Source organism: Calidris pugnax, unplaced genomic scaffold (assembly GCF_001431845.1).
Source record: "Calidris pugnax isolate Ruff unplaced genomic scaffold, ASM143184v1 scaffold24, whole genome shotgun sequence".
NCBI lineage: Eukaryota > Metazoa > Chordata > Aves > Charadriiformes > Scolopacidae > Calidris > Calidris pugnax.
The window spans coordinates 16,886,301-16,907,099 of record NW_015090922.1 but is presented as its reverse complement, the minus strand read 5'-3'; positions in this window follow the sequence as shown (position 1 = coordinate 16,907,099).

Sequence of the window (20,799 nt, the reverse complement as noted above, 5' to 3'; positions counted from 1 at the left end):
GGGCATCCTTTCAGTGGAGCTCAGAGAGGGAAATAGGCTGTAAAGCACCTCCTGCGCTGGAGAAAGAGGGATGAGAGACAAGTGCTGTGGCTTATCCCAGAGGTATCACATCCTCCACAGTTCAGGGCAGCCAAGGGGTCTCATTTGAGTGAGGAGCAGCTTCGAGAGAAGAAGGAAGCTGCAGTGAGGCACAGCAACCTGAAAACTCAACAAAAGACAGGGTACAACACATGCCCCGACACGAGCTGTGCACTTCATTGCTGTGTTCCTCAGCAAAGGACTTTCCAAGGTGTGAAAGACCCTGCCATGCTGCAGGAAATCTTGAGGTGGAGGCAGGGCTGGGCCTGAGCCCCAAAATTGGAGAAATTAGCTGCTGAAAAGGAGGGAAGCAACATTGAGAAAGAAAGAGCTTGAAACCATGGAAACCGGACTCCCCCCTCTTTCCCTTCACTCCCATCTGTACTTCCCAGAATAGACACTGAACTCTGGTTTCTTTTGATGAGACAGACACTTGGGTCAGTGCAGCTGTGAGTGGAGTGGTCATTGTTAGCCTAGGTGAAGCAAAGAAAATGGGGCACTAAATGTCTTCCTTGCTCCTCCTCCTCAAGCCATCTCAACATGTAGAGGCAAATTAGCAGTTTCCCTCTGGGTCACCCTCAGAGGCAGGGATTAGTACGAAGGACTTCTAGGCAAGCAGCCTAACTTTCAACATCCCCTGCTTATCTTGTTTGGTGCCAGGGGTTCATTTTCTCAGCTACGTATTGATTGGCCTTTTGAGCAAAATCCTGACGTCTTAGCTTGGCTTCAGGATTTCCCTCAAGACCCCACTGCCCATATCGCAGATCCAGTAAGATTTCAGCAGCCACTCCACCCACTGCTGTTCACATGCATGAGGAAAAAGCTGCGCCCTAAACTTTTAAGCCTGGTAGCACTGGGGAATGTGAGGGTGAATGGTGGGAGATGGATTGAAGTACTGCAGGGTAAAGTGAGATGTGGAGACTAACTGATGAGGGAAAGGGCAGCTGAAACCAAGGATGAGGGACAGAGGGAAGTGGAGGAGGAGAGTCTGAGTTTGCATACGTGGAAGCAGATGATGCAACTGGAGATTACTGAGACCTTCTTTGATTCAGCCTTCGGAAGTGGTGTGTTCATCCATAACTACTGAAAAGGGTTGGTTATGCTCACGTGATGTTTGAAGAAGGCGGCACTGATGGGCGTCTTGCTCGAAACCATACAAGGGGAACACTGGACTCCTGGGAAGGGCCACCTGGAGGGGGTGTGGTGACTACACAGTAATGCAGCCATTGTCCCATCATATGTTTACAACCATCATCTTATCAATTCACTTTCTGGGGTGAAGCCAAATACCATTTTCTGGGACCATAAGTCCTGCTTTTCCTCTGCTAGGCTTACACTAGCCAAACATCAACCACTAAACCTGGTGTTTCACCACAGCCTCTCACTTCCACTAAAAAAAATTAAATAATAAATCATCTACAGAGGTCTGTTCAGTACAACTTCTTAATCCTGATGCACCAAGGAAGGTATGCTACTAAAGAGACAAACACATAATCCAGGTAAAAAGCTTTGTGCTCATTCTTCTCCATTCCCAAGTATGAGATGTACAGAAACCTCCTCCTGGGGAGGCGAAAGGATAAAATCAAAGATGAATGAAACATTCTGAAGATGAAACCAGGGATACTATGAAAGATGTCTCCATTATCGAATACAGAGGAAGTGTTCCTTGTGGAGGTTATTGGATGAACACATATGGATACGTGCTTCGGGATGTGCCAGATCCACCAGTGACAACAAACATCTAGAGGGGGTAATTTCTGGTAAAATGAGGTTCCAAACTAAGGCAAGTAGGTTTCATTGTCAGCAATGAAGGAGAGGCCTCTCTTGCTTACCTCAAAGACTCTGGCACTCAAAGGAGGTAATGAGAACAAGGAGAGCTCCTACATATGAAGACGAACCCTACTTCTTAAAACAGCGCTGAACACACTCTGTTCTTGGCAGCGCTTGTGCTTCAGCTGTGTTGAGATCAGGCTCAGCTGCACCCCTTTTCAGTAATTGTTAGCGCAGATATGCACCAGACGCAGCGCTGGGACTTCATGAGGAACGCGGCCGTTTAGATGGATGCTCAGATTGCAAAACGCCACACTGAGCCCTCCCGTTGGTTCCAGGAAGTTTAGTGTACAAAGCGCTTTCAAACGCTTTCATCGTGATAGACACTACAGGGGGCTGAGGAAGAAGCCTGTGGTCACGCTAACCTGTGCAAGCTGGGGATCCGTGGAAAATATTATTTCTGGTGTACGGAAAGGAAGCTTTCCTTTTCGCAGTGGTATTTCTGGCATCGTTACAACCCCAGAAGCAGCTGAGATCTCCTGGCTGGAATGTTGTGGGCACCTTGATACCGGAGAGAGCAATAAAAACCAGCTAAAAAGCTCTGTTTTATGTTAGAGCTGCTGCAGGTGCCCTGCCAAGTCAAAATACAACCGGGTTTATGGCCTTGTTTGTTTGTTGACATTGTGTGATCAAGACAAGAAAGAAAAATGGGAAGAGGGAATGGTTTGCTTGTTTCTCAGCTAGAAACAACAAAGTTTTGCATTTGAGTCTTCCTGGATTTTGATGTATGTTTCAGAACCAACACGTCTCATGTCGAAATTCACAAAGCAATTGCTAACAAAGTTATTATTCTTTTCCTATGTTTATTAGACACCAATATTGAGAAAAAAGAAATGAATCCTTCAACTTAAAACACCTACACGCTATTTTTTTCTTATGATGTAAAATCTGTCAATAGTTCTCACACCACACTTAATATTCAGGTTACAAGAGGCTGAATAGGAGAAATTACTCTTCAAAAACACTATGAAAACATTATTAAACATCTGCCTCTTAAAGTCTATACATTCAAACAGCTTATCTTCAGAGGTCACCTTTAAAACATTCTTAGAAGATGATGCCATAATACAGAAATTTAGAAGAATCACATTTATGGGCAATCAGAGACCTTGAGCAGTTGTTTTTCACTGGTTTTCATTCCCATTATCCTTTTTTTCTTCATATCCTTTCTGTTCTGGTTTTTAACTCCTCCTGGAGGTCAGAAATTTGAGGCATCCAATTCTGATTGATTGCTGTGGAAATAGCAATGAGGCAAAAGTGAGAGCGGTGACATCATGGGAGAAACAGATGGTGAGAGCTGATGAACTTCTAAGAAACAAAGACACTTCTGCCAATAAGTGTTCCTAGAGAACAAGAAAAAGAAAACTGAGAAAAACAATCTTAGTTCATAATGCAAAGAGGGAGCACTTGGAAATTGCTCCTTACTGGTAGACTGTCCAAAAGGGAGAACAACTAGCATTGTGATTAGCCTTTTGGACTCCACTAGGCCTTTGACCCAAGCTAAATTAAAACAGTATTGAACACGGAAGAGCAGATAGCAGAAGAACATTCAGGGTATAAAAACTCCAGGACACTCTGACATGATTAGGAAAGTAGTTTAGAGTGAGCTCACAAACATACACACACACGCACCCTTTGCTCAGAAATCTTTGGAAAATTTGCTTCTGAGGAGTGACAGTCCTTGCAACAAACCAGGCTTTTCAGTTAGGGATGTCTTTAATACTCTTGTTGAGATGCTGACATTGTGCAAAGTAGCTAAATTTGAAAAGTAATATGGATAAAATGACAGTCAGCCCAACTATTAAAGGAAAGAGAAAACAGGAATCTACACTAGTGGTTGTCTCTTATTTCCCAGTGTGAAGAATGTGAAGAAATGGTTGGTTTGGGGAGGGGGGTAGCAAGGCTTTCAAGTTTTATTCTACTGCCTGTCATAATACTGGCATTACAATTACTCTGGTGTCTAAATATGAGAGTATATTGTGATTACAAACTTGATTAAAAGCCTGCTATCTAGGGCTGCTGGTCTCTGGCAGTCATCAGTGGGGATAGCAATTGCAATGTCTATTCCTGACGTGATTTGGAGGGTGTCTGAGTGTGGCCTCCTGTCATGAGGTGGACAAGATGAGGTCTCACTAGTGACAAGCTACAAACTGTGCTAATGAAGGCAATTGAGATGATGCAGCTTCTTGATACAAATTTAGAGATTATGAAGTATTTTGCCTTACATTTCTTTGGGGAAATATAAGCTAGCATTATGGAAGACTGCATCTTACTGGCATCTGCTCAGTGACACCAGACAAGCAGCTCTTCCCTTGAATGGAGTTTGTGTGGACCCATTCTTCCTCCTGCTGAGCCAGGACAATCTGACTCCACTGATGGCAGCAGAAATACTTTTTGGGTTCAAGGCTGACGCTTAAGCCTAGCTGTCTTCAGCCATATGAGCGGATACGACCCCCAAACAAGGGTTTTGATTCCTCCATAGAATATCCTTTTCCCTATTTTCTATCACTATTTGATCACATCATGGAAAGCACAGGCATAGATATTACTTCATGCACTACAAAAGACCTAAAGCCCGGTGACTATTGAAGTGCCTTTGTGTTAGGCACTTTGAGGACGATACACTTTCATCTCACCTAACTTTTGATGTTTATGTTTGAACTTCTCCTCCAGGCAATCTTTATAGCCAATGGAGAGAGATAGGCACCTTCAGGACATGGTTCATCCAAGTGCTTTTCAACATCTACCTTGAAATGAGATTACCCATGCCCTAGAATGCCTGTTTCTCTCTGCTGGCTGTTAAACTAAGTCTAGACGTCTAGCTCTGATGTAAATGCCAACATCTGGACAGGTTTATTCCACCAGCAACACGTCCCTTGGTAAAATCCAGAGCAATTACTTTCTCCTCTTGAAAGGACAAACAGCTAAATCAAGGGTGAGAGCAGAGAAGAATGAGGCTGAGGAGAAATCCAGGGAGAAAATGATAAAGTGATCAAATTCCCACACCACTTCAGGGCCGTTAAGGAACAGAATCAGTGCAAGGCCAGGCTCACCTCCTTATCTATGGATTCGGTGGGAAGAATTTATAGATTTCAGAGGGAGGAGACAGGAGGATCTGCATGTTTCGATATGGTCTGTAGAACTAAGCTAATAAGTACTGGCCCTGTATGTAAATGAAACTATCCTATTAGCCTAAACTCTGTGGTAGAGTTCTGGCTTTAAAGCATGAGCTGTTATATGCAAAGGATCTGTACACTGAAAAAAAGAAAAGATAGAAAAAAAGAAAAAAAAAAACAACAAAAAAGAAAACAAGGAAAAAAAAAAAGAAAATACTATGGTGTTCTGGGGGAAAGCAGTGCTGCTATGGGTTAGGTCATCCAGTGACAACTGTCCTGCTTATCCACAACAGGAGCAAAAAAGCAGTGCTAGGTGGTGTGTCACCAAAGAAAACCACTTCTTTTATCAGCTCCCCCACAACAAAGGAGCTTATAGATAGCTGCTTTCTCACATACTTGAGAATACTTGATGATTTTTTCATTTCTTTTGTTTCTACCTCTGCTCTTCAACAGACAAACAGACACTGAATTCTCTCTCTTTAGATTTGATCCCTTAAGATACTGCACCTGCAGAGTTGCTGAACTTGACCAAGACAACACAACATTATTTGACATTCACTCGTATGTGTAGATGCGTTTTCTTCTTCTGTTAAAGATTTCCCTCTCAAACTTTAAAGATGCATCTATTCTCAAATTTTCAGTGTCCTGCCGCTGCTTGTAGAGGCAATTATTATTTTGTGTGAGAAACACTCTCTGTGCAGTGTATATTTATTACCGAGTTTTCTCCTGTAATGGAGTCAGTTAAAATTTATTTAGTGTAAGGAGTAAAACAGCAGTGTGACTGGTGGAAAGTAAACCAGCAAGAAATGTCCTACATAGGTGAATTCATATATGACTTGTTATAAAATACAACATAAAATATGAGAGGAAGAATGTTGCTGTAATTAAAAACAAAGGACTGGAAGCAAGAATATCTGGTTTCTCCTTTTGGCTGTGTCACAGACGCTCTGTGTGGCTATGGAAGGATCACTTCTCTCTCCCTTGGGTTCCCCATCTGGAAAACGGTCTAATGATACCTTCCAAAAAGGTGCTTGAGAAGCATGACTCATTAATATTTGTAAATATGCAGGGATCAAAGGGCCTGTAGATATACAATGTAACATACTATTATGCTGCTGTTCTTTGCCAATTTCCCTTCTCTGCAAGGATGAGCACTTTGAATTTATTGCTTTTGACTCTGAAAAATGGCCCCATGGGACTCCATGTTTTTATTGACTCCAGATGAAATTTTTGCCCGTTTACAAATAAAGCGATAACTTACTGACCTCCAATGCCCACCACGGCAAGCCCGCCCTTGGATCTGGCTCCCAGAAGTGGTTCTTGCTGGCACATGGCAATAAGCAAAGTGCCACATTTCTGGTGAGCAGAACCAGCTTTCTCTCTCACAGCTGGATGGCTTCTGTGGGGCTGGCACGGAGGGAAGAGCCCTGGGTGGGAGTTTCGAGAGTAAGCAGCACAGGGCAGGCACAGGGAGCTCAGCCCTGCCATAAGGAGTGGTCACGGCTACAGATATTTTGCAGACCATGATACGGTGCTGTTCTAGTAATGATTGGTCCTGTTTTCCCTGTCCTGGGGTGCAGGCAGTTTACAGTTCTTCATATGAGGTAAATCACTTCTGCAGCTGCTCCGCTGTGGGGATCTTTCGAAGCCAGAAGAGCCAGAGAGCAGCTCCTGCAATATGTTTCCTCTAACTGAAGAGAATGTATCACCAAACCAACACAGTCTTGGAAACACTTGAAAATAACACCAGGGTTATAAACTTTCAGCTATTGGAGTGTGTGAGAGAGTTTGAACGCGCTGGAGTCCACTGGTAGATAACAATTCCAGAGAATGATTCTGCATAGTTGCAGTCAAAGTGTTTCATCAGCCCTTAAAAGACAGAATTTACTTAAAAATTTACTTATTGTTATTTTGTTCTCCAGGGACAGCTGAAAGAGTCTGCAATCTGGTAAGACGAAGGAGTAGCTTTTACTTACCAGAATACTTGAGTTTTTTTGGAGGTGGATGCAAACTGGGTTTTGCTTAAAATAAAGTGCTTGAGCATTTCAGATATAGCTGCATTTCTTCAAATGCACCATACAACCCACTAGAGAAGAAAGAAGTGTGATGGCCTAAAGCCAACGTTGGCTAAATCAGGGACAGAAATTTTACTCAGGGGAAAACTGCTTTAGTTTTGGGTAATTTCTTAAAAAAATTATTATTCAAAAATGTTATCTTCATGGGAACACGAGGTTGCAGGAGAGGCCAGGGCTGACCACTTTGAGCAGGAAATTATTAACGATTCTTATCTTCTGGAATTTGAGTAGATTTAGTTGGTGATCTTTATAGAACAATATTTATCTTTCCCTGGTGGACTTTCTCTTTGTCTCCACCAGCTATCAGAATTATAACCTGGCATTATGCATGAGTGGTCTTGTAACTGTGAGCCGAGGGACCTGGGAGCAAAGACAATAGAATTACGGTTACGGTTGGCAAATTGTGAAGACTTTTTGTTTAAAGGTTGGATGGTAATCAGAGGCAATTGGGTTTTGTTGTTACTAATGGTCCTTCACTCCCCTTTCCCATGTGAGTCTTTGCCTGTACAGAGCTGCGAGACATTGCATGGAGTGAGACTTTGTTTTTTATTTGCTATTAATGCGAGTAAAAATTTCAGTGTGTTTTTTCCCTCCCTCCATTTATGCTGCTTCTGTGTTTACAAAGGAGAGGAAAACCACAAATTTTCATTGGAGATCATCTGATGTTTAAAACTTTCTCATTCAAATTTGTCACTTCCTCAATCTCTCAACTGCCCTGGGCACAATTTCTCATTTTCTTTTCTTCCTACACCACCTTATCTGTCCTTCCTCACTGTGCTATCTTGTCCCATAAATACCCCAGAATCTATATGTTTGTATGACTTCAACTATTTTTCTTACACTATCTTGAGCTATTCCTGCTGCATATGCAATAGTAAACAATGATAGCACAAACTGATGGCATTTTTTACTCTTTGTATATAAATGTGTCTAATCCCAGTTGTTGGGAGAAGTTGCTCTTTGCTTCCCTGCTTGAAAACTGGTAGTATTGTATGGGCTAACAGTGTGAGATGCGTTCTACCACAGAGGAAATCAGTACTGGATCCCTTACCAGATATGCCAGAGATACACTAAAAATTTAACTTATCACTAGTGGAGCCATGCTGTCCCTGTTACAGCAAGGTCTGTTCTTCCTTATTGCTTTATTCAAAGTGTTGTGGTGGTGGTGTGCAGCTCACAGACCAGACTATATGCTGGTCTCCTGTGTTGGTAGGCATGTCGGGGTCCTTTTGTATTTTCCCCAATGAACCAACTTCTGAAAGAGAGAATAATTTGGGCTGGAGGGGGAGCTTCAGCTGGAGATGACAGGGTTATTTAGGCAGAAAGATATTGTCAAAGAGATGGAGATATCCCATGGGCTTCTTGAGCCTAATCTCTCTGCAACAGGACTACAATCCTGGTTTTCTTCTTTGGAGTTTAGAAACCTTGCCCCAAAGTCCTCTACACACAAAGAAACTGCTCAGAGTAGCTTCAGTGTGGTCAGGGTAAGGCCTTCTAATGGCTTGATGGGATCTGGGGAGCACAAGAAATATGAGGTGCAAGGCCAGTTGCATTTCACTCTGGAATTTTTCCATCTTCTTGCAGCTAGAATACGTTCCCTGGAAAGCCCAACTAACATGCCCCTCCATTAGCTGCATGTTAATTATTACCAGCTATCTCAGAAACGGAAATCTTCACTCATTTTTCTCCTTAATCCCTATCTTCAGCAGAAAAGCCCCGTCTTCAGAGGGTGGCTGGCAAGAGGGGATGGGCCATTCCTTTGAGTTAGTACTCCCGTATTTGGCTTCTTAGTAATAACAACAACAACAACAACAATACGAATAAGTTAATTTTAAATAAGTTAATCTATTTCTGCTGGGGTTATGACCGTACTGTCAGAGGGCGCAGGTAATGGGATTGCGCTTCCGCTTCCAGCTATGAGTCATGCCAAGCGTGAGGTAGCATTCAAGTTAATGACATTCCTATTCACACGCCTGCCCAATAGTCTCTGCAGCTCTCTGATGCTGTTGAGTCTTTCCTGGAGTGGCATTTGCAGGCAGAGACTTCCTTGGCTTGGGTGAATGTATTTACACAGGCTTAATTTTCTTCCGAGCATCAGCTGAAAAAAAGAGACATTCCTCATTGCTCCTTTCATCCAGGCTGAAATTCATGCCCTGCCGAGATACATGGGTGAGGAATATTTAATCCCGTGTACCTCCAGGCACGGGACCAGGTGCGTCGGGATCTTTTTCTGTGTTTCATCTCCAGAATTTGAAGTAGCCAGAAGACGAAGGGAGTCGGGAATGGGCCAGCCATCCCGCGAGCGGCAGTGTGACCAGCAGGGGGGAGTGTGGGCAGCACCAAAATCTAGATGCTTTGCTGCTTGGGGAACAGCCAACCAACCGACCAAACCTGGTCCAAGGGTGTGAATGCTGGTGCAGGAGCTGGGAGGCTGCTCTGGGTCCCTTCCCCGCTCTGTAACAAACCTGGGGTATGACCTGGGTGAGTTCGTCATGGGAGTTGCCTTACTTGCTCAAAAGTTGGCTTTAGCCGCCCAAAAATTAGCCTCTGATTGAAGTCTGAGGCGGTTTCATAGCTGCTCTCTGTACACGAACATCTTTCAGGGCAGCTGTAGCGTCTTTCTGCAGAGACATCTCTTTGGGTTTAACAGTAGGAGCAGGGCTGGAGGAGCGTGGAGACTTGGGCACACTGGGACAGGAATGGAGGTGTGGGGAGCCAGGAGTGGCCTGTGAGAGTTTGAACCTTGCAGAAAGCAGGAGGGAAGGTAATGAAGCAGTCTGCTGCTACAGAGATGAAGAAGGAAAAAAGGCCGTCAGGAAGGGAATCACTACTGGATGCAAAGAAACAGCATGGACTGACCAGCAAGGAGGCGTGAATCCCTATTGCAATGACAGCAAGGAACAAATACACCCACAGAATCCATCAACTTTTATAACAGATTAAGAAACACAGGGCAGAAGGGACTGTGGTGACCACCTCATCTGCTCTGCATAACACCTGCCAATGAATCTTCCTGAGTTCATCCTTGGTTGAATTAAGGAGAAACATTAAAGCTCTTTTCTAGAAAATAAATGATGGAAAGATTTCCAGTTTTCAAAAAATCTACCAGAGCTTCTTGTCATTTTCCTCAGTTGTATTTTTGCCTCATTTCTAATCTCCAAGATTGCCTTCCATCATTTCCCTCCATTGGCTCTTTTAATATTTGTAACTGCTAAACCAAGACAACCATTTATCTCCAGTGTAAGATTCTTATATGCCATGACCAAATCACCCATGACCTCCTCTCTCATCCAACGAATAGGCTGCGTCCTGGCAGCTCTACTCCAGGGCATCTTTTCCAGTGCTACAGTCATCCTCTGGCTCTTCTCAGCACCCTCCTGACTCCTCCCCACCCATGCAGTGATCCCAGCTGCAGTTGTCTTGGTGCTAAAGGCTGGAATAATGCAACCTCCCTTTTCCTGTTTAATATTTCCTGTTTTGCAGCCCAGGATCTTGTTACCCTTGACACCGTATTTCAGCCTGGCAGATACATTCATGGCTCTCCAGATTTTTGGCTTGCCTGGACAGAAATACCCTTTTGGTAGGAAGTCTCCTGCTTTCTTCCACAGATGCGAGTCATACATTTCTGCATTAAAACGTATTATGTTTGCATAAGCGATCTGTATTGTTCTGCACCAAAGACATATCCTCTTCATTGCGTAATAGTTCCCTCTTTGTGCCATCTACAGACTTCAATAGGAATAATTTCATATATCTTTCTGAGTTGGACTTGAAGGAGCTGGGCCAAAAGCACCACCTGCCAAATGATGACTCTTCACTTACAGTACCACTTCCTGAGACCTACTAGGTAGCTGGTTTTTAATCCATTTAACAAGATCTGTGCTTATTTTGTATCATCCTATGGCACGAACTAAAATAGTCTGAAGAAGTCCAGTAAATTACATCAACCCTGTTACCTGTTTGCTCTGTCAAGCAAACCCTGAAACTCATTGCTAGAAGAGGTCATTATTCTAACCAGACCCATTTTCTACATATCCAGGCTCCCTGACGTGAATTATGCTATCCCATTTAATTGATTCTTACTAATGGAAAAGCTCAGGAAGGGAGGCTCTACCAGCTCTCCTGGTATCTTGCTGCAGTGCCACACAACCTTCTTTATATACTCATTGTAATACTGGTACAATGCCACCCTGCTTCTAGGCCTATGAAACCCTTTTTCCAAAACGTATATTAAAGCCACTCAGGGTCTTTTTCTGCCAACTCTTTTTAATGCTTTGCGGGGTGAGTGATTTTTTTTTGGTATTCAATCTAAATCACTGCCTTCAGGTTTCTTACATTTCTGTTAACTTTTAAAAAAACCTCCGTAGTCCCTATTGGGAAGGAAATATGTGTCGTCACTGTCCAAAGTCTACAACAGTCATATTTGTTGGCTATGTCTGTTCTCTGTCATTATTGGATAATTGTTTCACAACTATTTCCACGTAGAAATGGACCAGAATTGTTTTATGATATCCTTTATTTTGACTCCGCTTGAAAAAAGCTGCCTCACTGCCCTTAAATCTACTGTCCACAAATGTATTCCTGTCTTTTTTGCTCCCCCTACCAATTTTATATAGTTGTAATCGATTAAATGATCAGTCAAATTAATTATTGCTACCAAATTCTCTCTTCCCCCCCTCATATCTACATACACACACATCCATACAGAGTGCAGAGTCTACATATTTAATTGTTGTGACTACTTTATTTTCCCTCCAAACTAGTTTTCTTTCTCAACTGTGGTATTTCAGCACCAATAAAAATATTCAGTTTCCCAACGAACTATTCCATTTCTTCTGTTTGTGTTTCTCTCCCAGCTGATTTAGCTCAAAGCAGAACCGTTTTCAGCTTTGGAAACTGGACCTTTTAAAACTCCAGGTTTGTGCATTAGCAGTTTGGACTTTATTCTGTTTGCCCATAACAAATCACATTGAGTCACACTCATCTGACTCTTAACTAATCAATAATTCATTTTTAGTTCTGTAGTTAGTAGTCTTCATCTGTAGCACAGAATACCAATGAGGAATGAGTTTCCACCAAAGGAAGGTGTTTCGGAAGGTCCATCCTGGCCCCTCCTACCCCACTCTGCCTCCGTTCTGCCTGCAGATGTGTGCCAGCTGGTGTGGGATCATCTCCCATGTGCCTTTTTGACAGGAGCAGCCAGCAATAAACTGCCTGGAATAATTTTTTCCCATTTGCCAACAGATGTGTATCCCCAAGGTGTCCCCAATGACAGAGCACAGGGCATCTTCTGTAAGATGGGACAGAGACGCTGTGCTGGCTGGCTCCAGCCATGTGCTCAGATGCCTCTGGCTAACTGTTTTCCAGCAGCAACATCCATGTAGCCCACATCCTCATTCTTGTCTTGTTTCTTCTATTTGGACATGTCTGGTGAGGAGATTGCTTGTGCACTGGGGGTCTGCCTAAGTGGTGACCCCATCAGAGACCTTCTTTCTCCCAGGTGACCAGATACGCACAGGTAGGGTGGCAGGAGGGAAGTGCCAGCATGATCCTTCCAGTTCTCCTCTTGCCAGGAGGAGCCACAGACCTGGGGGAGCAGGTAGCCACCCTGATAGCTGTTCTTTGAAGCACCATGCAAGTTGTTGGAGAAAAATGCAGCGGGCTCAGGCAACCTCAGCAGTTGCTTAATGAGTTTTGGCTCATGCTAGTGAGCCAAACATTTGACCAGATGAAATCGGCGCTGGCTGATGCAGCTCCTCCATTCCCACTGCTCAGTCCAGAGAAAAATGAAAGGCAAGCACTTTCGACTGAAACCTGGCACGAGCCCCCAGCCAGCGGCCTCAGCTCTCTGTGCCATAGGATGCTGTCCAGAAACGAGGCCAGTCTGCACATGGTCTGCACCTGGGTCAAGGATGTATGTTATTAAAGGTGGCAACTCCCTTGGCAAACACTTTGTTCTCCAAGGTGGTAGCCCTTGGGCTTCTCAATGTCTCTAGTGTGCTAGAGATGCTATGTTACATCGTGAACCGACGGGTTGTCCTCTTCCCATGGAATCCTTCAGACATGATCCCTTGGGTGAAGAGCTACAGACCTTCCACTAGCACCTCCTTTAGCAGCCTCTGCACCATCTCTTCATCACGCGCTCTTTGCCCAGCCCAGCCTTGTGTGCCCAGACCTCACCTCAGTCCTGAGCAGGATAAGAACGTGGGTTCACACACAGCAGAGGCGTTCACCAGTGAAAGAACTGAAGTACAGAATGAGTAAGGTATTTCTGTTTTGGAATTCACCTCTTCCATTCAAAGACTGCAAAGCCACCTTCCTTTGGAACAGAAAAGGCCAGCTACATCACAGGTGCAAATGGAGCCATTCGCCATCGCAGGGTTCCTCCGGCTGAGTACTCCAGAACTGCCAAGGATCAGACTGAAGTCCCCAGGTGAAATGCAGTGAAATGGGCCAGTGTGCAAGGGGGAGAAGCAAGCAGAAGTGTCAAGGATGGGACTGCTGGCCCTAGAACAGGGCTAGCTAGCCAGGCACGGCGCTGCACGAAACCCACTTATTCTTGCATTTAGTTTGCTGCCTGGCTTCGTTTGCTTAATTGTTTGTTTTCACAGATAGCACTGGGTTGTGCAATCATTTTCTTTGAAAACGGGATTCAGCTCACGTTATTTCACCTAAATGGGCTGATGTTGAGTGAAGCAAAAGCTGTTTTGCTGACAGCCCTGGTCGCCAGCCAGTGACATGTACTCGGGATGTTGCCTCAGAGAATGATTGTCTTGTCCCCATGTCAGGCGTGTCCTGGGGCCCCAGCACAGCACTGCGCATGGCAGCTGGGAGATATATAAGCCAACCCTCCAGAAACTAATAGCATGCAGCTCCAGCTGTGGCATAAAGGTATTTTGAATGTGCAGGAGGGGCTTTTTGCTGTCCAGGCTTCAGGGTTACGAGCATTAATAGTTAAAGTGGCTTAAGTATTTAGTCCTGGGTAGAGGGGGGAGTTTTGGGGGGTTTGAAGATGGAAAAAATGGCATGCTGTTATTTCTAGAGAGTGAGGGAAACTGTATTCCAACCCAGCCCACTTCTCTTGTATTGGCAAACTGGCTGGTGCTGGAAACGGGCTATCCAGATACAAATGCGCTGCTGAAGAATGGTTTTATGTCTCACTTTCGTGGAAAATAAACTGCTCAGTACTTCATAGCAAGCTCTTTTGGAGCAAAGTCTGTCTGTGTATTTTCCTTTGCTAGGAAGGCAGCTTGCTCTTTCTGATTGTTGCTGCCTCATACTGTAGTGGTAAGAGAGCCCTGCCCTGTGCAGGTTTGGACCACTGCCCTGATGGTCCTGTGCTGCCTTGCAACATAACGCAGATGGATAAGATGTGAGTGGATAAGATGCTAGTCCACCCACAATGTAATTCTCGTGAAATGTCCAGGAAGGGGACGGAGTAAAGCTACTCTGCATTTTTTGCTACCAGGATAGAGACTGTATGTTAGATTTGCGGGAGATTTGCAAACTCACATCCCTTCCTCTGCCCATCGTCCTTTGGAAGAGTTAATATTGCCCCTTGGGGAGGAAAATAACATATATGGGAATACAGACAATATTGAAAAGCAACTTCTCTATCAAACTACAGATGTCAGGAGCTAAGCTCTTTGACCTATAGCTTAGTTCCAGAAAAAGCACTTCATTTTGGATGAGCAGAAAATAAGCTGGAAATGATGAAACTGATCATATGTTTGAACTTTAATTTTGTTGATGGATGGCAGTTGTATGAGTAGCTGCCCCTACAATTTTTGGTTTAAATCATCTGGGCTTTTAATATTGACCTTTCTGTGAATTGGTGACATCAGAAAACCTATTACCCAATTCAGACTTTGCCAATCTTCTTCAAAAGTAGTTTTATTTACAAGTATCATATTTGTAAGAAAGGGGATATTTCTGGCATCCCAGGCATCTTAAGCCTTGGCCATATTTTGTCCTGCTGGTGTAAATGAAGTTTTCCCAGAACTGACACTACTGAAGTGTTGTCCCAAGCTGAAGCTCTTTGGACCAAAGTTCCTTCCTCCAAGATTTGCCCTAAGAACTCGGTTTCGAAATGCTGAGAGGAAAAAGGAATTTGGGAAATTATAATTACCAAGGAGGGGGCTGATGAGCTTGGCCAAGGATGAGGAAGGCTCTCTCACAAATTCTGTTCTCGAGAAATGTGGAGAAGTACTCCCTCAGGAGACTGACAGCTGGAGAATTTAGGAACCTCCCAAAAGCCAATTTTCCCTTGATTTGATATTTTATTAGTTGGAGTATTGCCAAGCCTTTTTTTTTTTGGGTGTGAAGGTGTGGCTCTGGGCAGACAGCCACCAAGGTGTGTGGGCATCTGTAGAGTCCAGAGACAGAAGGAATTTAAGAAAACTCCCCTGCTTTGAGCAACCCAATGTGCTCTCATGAAATTGCTCACTGAACTGTGTTCAATATGCTCTACTTAATGTCCTGACGAAACTGAAATACTATCTTGTGTAAACTGTGATTCAAAAGGGTTATCAAATTTCCATTTATCCAAAACAATTTGTTGAAGTCTGTTATTTAAGAAAAAAAATTGCATGTTTTTGGAGTGTAGAGCCAGACATTAGCATACCTCTGAGATGGAAGCTTTACAATTGTATATATGGTTTGCGGTTTACACGTCAGATAATAATCTAGTTTCAGTATGGAAATATTTAACTGGCATCCAGTTGTAGATTTGATTGGAACATCCTTTGGTTGGGGTTTATAGCCTGCATGGTTGAGTGGGCAGGATTTCCTGAAGGGACCAGGCCCTGGGTCATTTATGGAGGTGAGACTGGGATGATCACGAGTTACTTGTGGGAAAGGGGCTGGGAGGAGGAAATGGTACAAGGAGGTCTAGAGCCAGCTGCAGGGAAGTGGTGTTTGAGGGTGAGGAGGTTCCTGACCTCAGACCCTAATTGCTGGGGAAAAGGCACAGGTGTCGCTTTGGTGTATATACATTTCACGCCCCTCTCATATCCTGGGATGAGGAACCACAAAGGGCTAGCCTGATCTACCAGATCTACCAAGCAGATCTGAGAGGAGTTTGGGTCAGTGCTTCTTGGCACCGTGCCTGCGCGGCAATAATCCCACACTTCCTGAAGGGAGGCAGGAAGGGTTTCTCCTGCCTTGGAAGGAGAAGGAGGCATTGGGGTTTCTGCTGCAGCTTCTTTCTTTTAGAAGAGCACTGGTGAGTGAGTGGCCAGAGAAGGCATGATTTGTGACAAGGTGTATCCATGACCCTGTCCCTGTGTCCCCAGTCTTTAATCTGATTATCAAGGAGTTTTTTCTTAGTCAGATAGACACCACCTGTTGGGGTTTGCTACCTTCCTCTTCGGCACGGACAACTTCTGATGGTCATGTATGGTGCAAACCACAGCCTGCCACTGCCAGGGCTTGGAGAGAGCCTTGCGCCCTCCTCTCTTTCCGTGGCACGTATATGTTTGCAGTATTTGGCCTTTGTTACAGCTCTGAAGTGTGGGGTGGGGTGCTGGGAGGGACCCTGTGGCCCGTGGCATGTAGAATAGACTCTTTGTGGGTTCCTCTGGACTGAAGTCGCACTTGCTTGTCATTGCAGAGGACTGCACACGCTGACTGTCCAGCTTCTGTGTCCCTCTCTTACCATGTTCATTTGATGCATCACTGATGTGATTCTGATCTGCTGTTGTATAGGTTTATTTATTGTTCAAGTCAATATCGCTAATGGCCACTTGATTTGCAGGGGAGGGGTAGGCGTGCTTGAGTTTAGTTTTATTTTTGTTTGGTCGTTACCAAAATGTTGAAATCTGAGGCCAAGCCATACCTCCATCAGCAAGCAACATGTGTCCAGCACCTGGGACAAACAGCAAGTGATCAACCTCAAACAACAGAACAGCTTTTCTGAAATTAGCCTGTGGTTCTTAGACCCATAGCCATGAATAACACCCACTCCCTGTACTGGGAGTGTAAAATACGAGCTCCAGGACAAATGATAATAAATGAGCCCAAATGAATTCTCCCCTCCAGGAAATGATTTAATATGTAAGGCTGCCCCATCAGATGCTTCTCCGGGGACTGTGATGTAAGTGTAAGGTGAAGTACTATCGCAATAACCGCATGTGTATATTCCTACCAGGTCTATTAGCCAGGGACGTATAAGTCAGGGTCAAGATGTCTGTACCCTTAGGCTGACATTACATGTAGTTTCAGCAGGAAAAAAAGCTGTTTGAGTCTCTTGATCTCTCTGTAGATATCAAAACAATCCCGGGGACCTGTCCCGTTACCTGCACTCGCTTGTCACTGCCTCTGCTGCCGGCTGCAAAAGAGTCATAGGAAGATGCAGTGAGAGACAGGGAAATACAGATGGAGAGAAGGAAAGAGAAACAACTCTTCATAACCTGCTGTAGTTGTTGACTGCGGGAGAAGGACCCAGGGTACAAAATCATCTCAGGAGGACAGGCCGAGTGATGGTGCTGTGTGTTCTCGAGCATTTTTCTCCTTTGCAGGAGCTGCAGATCTTTGGACAAACTCCTGAGTGACAGAGGCAAGTGAAACTGCCAGTGGGTGGTGCATGGGCATCTCTAATGCTTGCAAATACAGCCGAGCGCTACCCGTGCCCGCTGCATGTATTCTATTTATACCACAGTAGAGGGAGCGTTGGCAAAGCATCTCAGAGGAGTAACCTTTTGTTATACCTACAGCTGCTCCTTTCCCTGTTAGTGCAACAAAAATAATAACAATAATAATAAGGACTGTGCGGTTAATTGATTCTCTGCCTTGTGACTGGGCTGCAGCCGACTGGGCCATCACCTGGTTATTGCATCTCGCCTTGCCGAGACGGCGTACAGGGAAGGAAGCACCTGAAATACCTCAGGACGTTTAGGATCCATTCACCTGGCTGCTTCTCTCAACAACTCACTCCATTCTGGTCTTTTTTCCACGTCTGCTAGAAGGCATGTTGGTTTTCCTCGTGCTGTTCTCCAGGCTCAGCGCTGAGGGACTATATTTGAAATCAGAGAGTGAGCTGTGTGTTAAGAAATAGCTCTGGCACTAAAATGTTTAAAATTACTCTTTGTTTCCCTGACTTCTCTCCTAATTTAGATTATCCAAATCCAGATTCCCCCCTGACTTGCCCACAAGATGGAATTCTAAGAAAATATTGTTTTGTTTCATTTGTTTTTTAATGTCCACATTTCTCACATTTCCTGTTCCAATTTCAAAGTGGGCCTGAGCTCCTCCGCTAACATAGCTCCGGCTGTTATTTTGGGGATCTGAGAGAGGGGAGAAAAAATAAACGAAGTGTGGGGAATGTGTTTCTTCCATTTCCCCCTTGTCAGCCACAGGTTCTTTCAGGCGAGTCGGTAAAGAGTTACTGACATTCCTCTCGTTTCAGGCCAAATAAAGGGATTAGACAAAGGGTATTACTGACATGGGTCAAGGTATTAAAAAATGGATGCCTAAATTTAGGCCCCTAATTTTGTATTTTGAGACCCTAAATAAGGGCTCGATCTTGTGCCCTTTGAAGTCAATGCCAAAGCCTCCACTGAATTCAATCTGCAAGATGAAGTCCTAAATTACGGTCAGGTTCTTCAAAGTTCTCAGCGCCTCACAGCTCCAAATAAGTCATCACTCAGCCTCTTTACAAATCACGTGTCTTCCCTTAAGTGCCTAAACATGGAGCTCGTGCTTTTAGGTATTCCATATTTAAAATCCTGCCTGTTGATGCTGTCTTTCTTCCTGGCTCAGGAGCCATTGACATGGGGAAGATAACAGGGCTAATAAAGAAGTGTGGCGGGGACACGCATTGATTGGCTTTTTCACTGAGCAGTGCTTAGCACGGACACTGCGGATTCTATAGCAATGTCAGTATTTATTACGGTGTAACGTTAACATGGAAAGCACATGAATGTCCTTGCTGGTGCCAGAATTCGGGCAAGTACATGACCATTTGCACAAACTTCACATGCACTGCTCTCCTGGTAACAGGATGTTGGCAGGTGGGAAGATCACAGGATCCAGATGAAACCTAAGACGAGATGAGCAATCCCGTAGTGGTAATTTTAGAAGCTGGGTTCTGTACATTATTTACAGTACATTGTAGCTTTAAGGGGATAAGGCTGCCCCTTGCCTTACCTTGTGGATTTAATCTTTTCTGTGAGATTTCTGCGTGGGACTTTCAGTAGTGCAGCGGCCGGAGGGATTTTGTCCATCCAGAGGAGTGTTAAAATTACAGGTCATTTGCAGTAGAGCTATGTTCATTCATAAAACGCTCATCTAGCGGGAGGGGGAAAGGCACCTAGGACCTTCTACCAAATAAAGAAAAAGCAGTACCAAGTGAGCGATCTGCTTGTTGCAAATCTGAAGTGCAGAGGCCTGGCGTGAGGAGGGAGCTGCTCACAGGGAGCTGGGACACAGTCAGAAGCGGCTCCTGCCTCCGGGAGCTTTAATTCGGCTTCACCTTCAGTTAGTGGAACATCCCCTCTTTTTTCCAGGGTGGGGCTTGAAGTCTCCCTATCTCTTGGAGGACATTTTTGGCAATTGCATTCTGGATACGGGAAACTCCAGTTATTTTGGATGAATATTCCTTTCTTCAGAAACCCTCTGCAACAATCAGTTAAAAAAACATCAGAGAGCGCAAAGAAAACGGGATTCTTTTGCAATATTTGAACAACACCCACCATTCCTCTGTAGAAACGTGATCCCTGAGGGGAAAGGGATTATATTCTCCTCCAGGCTTTCGTCTAGGCTGGCTTTTTCCCCTTGCCCAGAAGGAAGGCGGTGGGCACCAGGGGTGCGAGGTGCAAGCCTGCAGCTGGAGCAGCAGAGGGGCCGGGCAAGAGCTGGAATCACTTCTTGCTAAGACAGACCCGTCACTCATCTCCCAGCCTTCGTCGGGATCAGTGTGACCCGGGTGACATCCCCACGTACAGCACAAAATCTTTAAAAATAAACAAAGGGAGGAACAGGTCTAAGATCTATCGAAAGCAAAGATTTTTTTTGTGTGTGTGTTTTGTGTGTTTCCCTCAGCCAGCAGGTGCCTCTATAGAGCCAACGCTTTGCCTGTGTCAGTGGGAGCCTGTGGCACAGCACTGGAATACCTGCTTTCGAATGATAATATGGCCTTTTCTTTCTTCGGTTGCTTTTTCCCCTTCCTCCAGCCCGTGGTGAGCCCCAGGAATCTGCCGGCCTGGACCTCCAGCCTGTCTGCCACCTAAGGTCCTTGGAGGCCGGTGGGAGGAGAGCAATTTCTATATGTTGACACAAGCATATTGTTACTATATAGCCCACATGAGGAAATTTTGAGTGTGACACAAGCGGAAGAGCTCAGCTGGGGGGTGCCTGGGGTAACCCCAGTGAGACCAAGCTGCCTTTTGGCCCTTCAAATACCTTCCCAGAAAGCAGGGTCGGGGGGAGGTTTGTCTGGTGAAATCCTCACCCTTTCAGTAGGGACACCCTTCGGTACGGCACCCGGGGCCACTGCTCAGCCGGCGCAGGCAGGGCCCCTCAGCCATGGGGGGCTGGCACTCGATAAGGAGGAATAAAACCCAACTGAGGATGACACCCCCCTTCCGTCCCTTTAGCACATACGTGCTAAGAAATCAGTGTATCTGAAAAGCGAAGGCCTTAGAGGGGAGGAGGGGGGGGGGGAGAGGGGTGGGGGAAGATGACGACCGTCATCTCAATTTGTC